Raw genomic sequence first — 6,710 nt, 5'->3', positions numbered from 1 at the left:
AGGAAGAAAATAAAAGTGGGGGGTGGCAATGAGAAAATAACTCTGCGCACTTCACACCTAATGACAAGTGCCTAGGAGGAGTGTGGCTTTTCCGTCTCCTCCCCTTTGCCTTTGTGGCGTTGTAGGCTAGACTCTCACATAGCGAATAGAGAGAGAAGACTACGACCAGTGCATCAAAAAAAAGTGAGTGTCTTAGCAAAATTCAAGAAAAAAGGAAGAGAGAAAAATGAATTCACTATTGTGCACAATAGGTGAGAATTCTTTGTTTTTTTGGCTTCAAAATTATAGAAAGTGATTGGAGGCTTACTCAACACTGTCTATTATGGATTTTTTGGTTTGGGGTGCTCATGAAAAATTGAGATTAGGGAGATGATCTTTAGCCCCTGCTCCTTCCATCCATAAGGCTAGATTTTGGAGAGGATGGGAGAATCAAAAGATGGTTTTACAAGAAGAAGGGAAATTTTGGTTTAAACAAAGGTGGGTTTTTGAAAAGGTGGAATTAATCTCTAGCCCTTGATCTTACCCTTCATCCAACGGCCCATAAAATTCCCATAAACCATCCAACCTTTGCCCAAAGGCTTTTATGCCTTCCTTCTCTTTACCCAAAGGTGAGCTCCTCTCTTTCTCTAAGCACTGATACCCTGCTCTATAGGCTTTTGCAATCCTTTCTTTTCTTGTGATAATTCTCCTTTGATTTGTTAAAGATTTAGTAATTCTAAATTGACAAGCTCATTTTATGAGCTGTTGTTTCTTGTGTGGAAGTGATAAGATGATTCTCCCTCCACTTTGTAATTGCTTCAAAAACTTCTTGTGTGCTTTATTGATGTCGTCTTGAGTGCACCTACTGCGCTCTTGTATGCCACGAACAAGATCTACGACATACCACTTTCTATGAAGAGCAGTGTAGTATGCATCTTGATTATTTTGGTATGTGAGCAATAATAACATTCATTGACTATCTTTAATCATGTTTCGGGTCTAACCATTCAACATAAACCTGTGCTAATTAAACTACTTTGATTAAACATTGATGGATTTTTTCACATAGTAAACTATGACTCTATGTAAATCAACCTAGTGACTATGTACTAATAAGCATAATGCATTAAGCATAAGCTTAATGCACTATGCATAATGCATACTGCAATAAGCTATTAAGAATTAATGCATATTCTTAATACATAAGCGTAATACATATTGCATATGCTTAATGCCTTAAGTTAAGCTTTGTGAAATGCATATATATAAGTGGCATAGACTTTATTGCATATACTCATAAACATTATCTTTACATGATGTACAAGCGTTTGGATTCTCATCATCGTCTCAGTTAATGCTTTCCCCTTCGTTCTGCTTGTCTTTATTGTCCTTTTGTCGGTGATGAGATTCCGAACACTTGTAACATCATGTAAAAAATTTAATATATTGACCCATATGCATAAGCACAAAGCTTTATGCATTAATCCATATGTATAAGCATAAATCTTTATGCATTATGTATAGTCTATGCATAATGCATAAAGAGAACATAGAGCTCTCAATGCACGCATAAAGAGGTCTCAATGCATGCGTAAAGGTGGTTATGCATACGATTATTGAAATGGAGTGATCATAAATCTGAGATTTAGGATAATTACCATGGATTAATACAAGATTAAGGAGATAATCTCATACAAATGACCATGATCCCTAAGTGATTTAGCCTTTCACACCAAAGGATGGAAATAGCCTTCCACAAGCCAAGGTATGAAAGCCATGAGGCTCCAAGAGTCAAGATGACCAAATACCATAATATACTCAAAAGATACAATAGTGGTCCATGAGCCCCCTTTTATACTTGAGCCCATGACAATGGTCCTAGATCTAATCTAAAGTTGTTACTTCATTACAAACCATCTCCTCCTATAATGATTTTGTCCTTAAAAACAAAGGGTAGTCATGCAAAAATCAAACATATACAAAAGGCTATGTATGGAAGCCAAAAATCATGACATAAGACACTATCATGATTTCGTCCTCAATATCAAAGGGTGGTCATGCAAAAATCAAACATATACAAAAGGCTATGTATGGAAGCCAAAAATCATGACATAAGCCACTGTCATGGAAGACCCAAATATCATAAAATGAATAGTATGACCCCCAGGGTCAAATGGAAAGGATGAGGGTCTCTTGTCGTAGATGATTAAGCTAAGCAATCTTCCACCTGAATCAAATGGCCAATGTCAAAAATCATCATCGGACACGAGGCTAAGTATGTATCCTCCTGAATTAAATGGAAGATGTAAAGGACCATCATCTATGAGATGAAGATAGTCATGGGCTCTCCATCAAAATTACATTCAAAATGGCACAAACGCACATCCAAAAGTGAATGCCCCAACTACATAAACCATAACCTCGTGCTGGTATCCACAAGGTCCAAAGATACACACCTCATAGCTCATATCTGTACGAGCATAGGTGTGATCATGATCATCCCATATACTCTCCATAGGTATCACTCCCTGGGTGTTATCTTCTATGAATGAGCATAGAACTTGCCAATTTTCCTTGCACATTAGGAGAATCACCATACACATCACTGAAGTATAAAGCATATCCAATAGGTGGGTGTAAAGCATCAATGTAATGCACATAGCTATGAAGACTAAATCCTCCTGTGCATATCATCACCGCATGTGTAATCCTCCCTAGCATGCCAAGTGTGATCCTTAAATTTAACATACGCACAACCTGTGTTAATACTGGACTCCAATAAAGCATCCCACATGAAGTGGTCTCATAAATCTCACAATCATAAACCATCCAATCTGAACTCGAAAAAGCATCATAAGTTGGATTCACATATGTAGTCCACGTACCACCTATCAATGCGTGACCACCACGATTTATAGGTGAATCCAAGGCACAACTGTCCACACCAAACAATGCATAAGTAACACTAATCGATGCATGAGCATCACATATGTCCACACCATGAGCATCACACAAAGTAGATGCAAAATTGTCCAATCCCTCATGAACATAGGCGTCCATCTCTTCTGCAAAGTCATCATACCCATGGATAAATGCATCAATAGAAGGTGTAGTGCCCAAAGCAAAACCATCCACCTCCATAACACATATGGACTCCATCATCTCATGCACATCAATACCTCTTGAAGATGAATCCAAGCTAACCCCAAGAAAAGATGAGTCATCCCCAAGAAGCTCGGTGCCAATCCACATGTGCTTGTTGCCCACAATAATCATCAATCAATGCATCATAAAGCTAAGTGTGAAGAGTCCTTGAGAAAGGTAAACGAGGCTCGTCCACACAACAATCAATGGGCTGAAATTTTCCAACCTTCATAAAGCTCATCGTTGGCTCACAATGGGCCGCTACATCAACACATATGGAAAAGATCTATGTATGCTGGAAAACAATCAGCACATGTGATAGTGTCCAAAACTTCTTGCACTTAAGTCTATAGCTTCACAATCACTTGGTTTCAAAAATTTCAGCAAGTGTGTTGTCCCTTTAGAAGGATACCCTCAATGAACTCATAAAGGCTCACATAATCATAGTCCATGCAATGACCAAAAGGTTGAGTGAGTGGGTAACCTCTTTTATCCCTTTTGATACCTAAATCTTTCAACATGAGTTAAAGCATTCCATCCCCTCTCAAGCATGAAGTGTAGCCAAGAATGAATACCACCAATTCATTCATTTCTATCTTTCTTAGCTCGACAAACTTGCCCTGTGATTGACCCTTTGGATATGTATGTGGAAAAGTCTCACCAACACCATGATCTCATCAAGACTAATTTACTCATCAATTTACATAATACTCTGAGATACTTGCATGAAGTCTTTGTCTAATCTTTGCACAAAACTCTCGATACTTTCCTTATGTTTGTTATCGGGGACAAAAAAGGAAAGATACCAATATCTCTCCATATAGCTAGATAGAGAGTCCTCATGTGAGAATACCATGCATTGATCTCTAAAGAACGTTTGCTCTTGGGTGGTCACACAAAGTTTTGCAGCACATCATATGCCAAATTCAACCAATCCCAATCATATTTATGCATTTTCTTCATCCACCAAGATCTAGCTCTTTCCTTGAAATAAAGTCACTTTCTTCACTTTGTCAAGCTCACCACAAGGAAAGGCATAAAAATAGGCATCCCAATTACAAATCCAATCCTTGAGTCCCATGCAAGTGACTCCTTCACCGCCGTCGAATTCAAACAATGTTTGTGTAAATGGCTCTCCTCTTTTGAACCATAAACTACCCACTTGCATAGACACCATATACTCAAGAAAAGCTTGCACTTTCATTGGTTTCAACAACCATGTATGCATAATTCCATACATTATGGCAAACCTAAATCTTACTTTTACAAAAACAACCATTTGACTTTGAACGTTGCCACCATAATGTTCTATACTCATTATGTCTTCAAAAGAACATTGTCCTTTGTCTTGGCTGCTAAAGGCCTTTGATAGGAGTTTCCACCCATTTTCCTTGAAGATGAAAAGTCTCCAATTAGCCTTGCTTGAGAGAAGCCTCATCCTTTATACCATACATTCTTGAAGAACGTTACTTATTAGTATAAACATTGCTTCTTGCTTGCACAGCATCAAAATCCTCTTCATCATTATCCTCATCAATTAAGTCCGTAAGATCACTCTCAAGGGTGTTGAGTTAAGATTCAACTCCACTTTCATGGATCCGATCATCACACTGCTTTATTGATCTTGCCTTTGACATCCTTTAAAGTATAGATTGAGATCCCATGATGTGGGGTGAACGTTTGAACTTCTGTATTTTGGAGTAAGATTGCATCTATTGAGAGAAATCCTTGTACTCCCGCTTGATGGAATTAGGTAGTTCCATCCATCTATAATGTGTATCCCATTGCCTCTCTATGAAGAACATATGATACCAATCTTGTGTGTCATACATGACAGCTTCTTCATCCCAATACATCTCCTCTTCCATCATCATAGATTGATTTGCCTTTTTTGTGTAAACACCCTCTTGGCATTCCCATAAGATGTATCCATAGGTTTTAATGGTACTTGTAGTGCTCTCCCATTCAATTCAGATGAACCGGCATGGAATGAAGTTGGTCCCATATCCTTCAAGAGTGGTCTTATAGCATCATGAGTCTGCTTGAGGGAGCCTTAATGTTGAAATCACAGGTAGCCTTGCTTAGCTTTCTTGCCTTCTCTATGGCTTTCAACATAGGTTTCTTGGAAGGTTTTCTTGCCAATGCCAACTTGATGCCCACCATTCCTCCCTTCATGATCTTACTAACTTGAGGTTGACACACGGGTTGGATCAACCTTTCCTCCATAACACCCATCTTTGTGACCATGGTGTCAAACTTAGAGTTCAAAGTGTAGTTGATAGAATCCAACTTCTCCATGAAAGGTTTTTTCAAGTCGATGGATCCATTAGTAGTTGTTAAAGGAGGGTGTCATTTGATGTGGGTTATGAGGCTTGAGGGTTTGGCTTACGAGCACTCCCCCCCATTCAACTCCTCTTCAACATTCCTTGAGGCTTGACCCATAGTGTCCTCCATATTTTCCATAGTGTCATGATCATTCATATCCCCTCCATCCATTTCCTCAATGGCCAATGACAACTTCCTTCGTCTGCCGGCTATGAAATTATATTTTTTCCAAAAGTTGATGATAAAATAGAGTAGAGATGTCAGAATGAGGTGATCTAAGGCTTGTTAGAACGCTCTTAAGATGCTATATCCATCTATGGAAAAATAGTAAAAATTGGATTTGGCTTAGTATTCTCTGTTTTAGGGTTAATAAAGATATGGCTAAAAATGAAATTTTGCTCCTAAAATGCTAAAAACTTATCGAAATTGAGAGTTTCTTGTCTCTTGACCTTGGTCAATGTGCAACCATTCTCTATTTTGACTTTTTGGTCAAAGTCAACCCTAGAAATTTGACCATCCAAATGCCATTAAAATCATGTGTACTTTGGCTTGTTGGAGAGTCTCCCATTCGGTTGTATAATCATCCCATGATGTCAAATGTCTCAAACAACTTGTTTTTGACTAGGCCAAAGTTTGCCTTCTGATGAAGTTTGGCAATTTGAAAAGTCAGACGGTACCCAATTTGAATGGTTGACAACTTGATATGAAGATCTAAGGGAGTACTTTGAGAGTATCTAAATTCCCAAACCTCAATCCAAATGTGCATAGATTGAACTAGGGTTTTCAATTTCTATAGAAATTATCTTCAAAGTGACTAAGTAGATTCCAATTGCATTAGGTCATCCTCCCTTGCATTATAAGCATAATGAACACTCCAAAGCATATCATAATCACCATATTTTCCTTTAATCACTTATGTACATAGAATTTTAAATGACATGGTATCCTTTGAAATTAGAGCCAAATCTCAATTTTCCTATTGGATCCAATCCAATATCCAATCAATCACTTGCACTTGACCACATTGCATGCATCATTTGGCATCACTTAATGCAAACTCTTTGATTAATTCATGTGTCAATGTGTCCATAACGGGCCCCATTGCCGGCATGCAAGTATCCTTTGAAGTCTTCAAGTGTCAATAGGCCCCATTTCCCTCATGCAAGTATTCTTTAAAGTCTTCAAATGTCAAAAGAAGTGCGTTGATGCTTACCAATGTCCTGGCCAAGCACTTCCCACCCTCTCACCAATTTTATGTCCAA

The sequence above is a fragment of the Cibotium barometz genome, chromosome 3, assembly GCF_041138505.1.
Source record: "Cibotium barometz isolate CiBa-2024 chromosome 3, ASM4113850v1, whole genome shotgun sequence".
Classification (NCBI taxonomy): domain Eukaryota; kingdom Viridiplantae; phylum Streptophyta; class Polypodiopsida; order Cyatheales; family Cibotiaceae; genus Cibotium; species Cibotium barometz.
The sequence above is the reverse complement of the archived record's forward strand: the minus strand, read 5'-3'. Positions refer to the sequence as shown.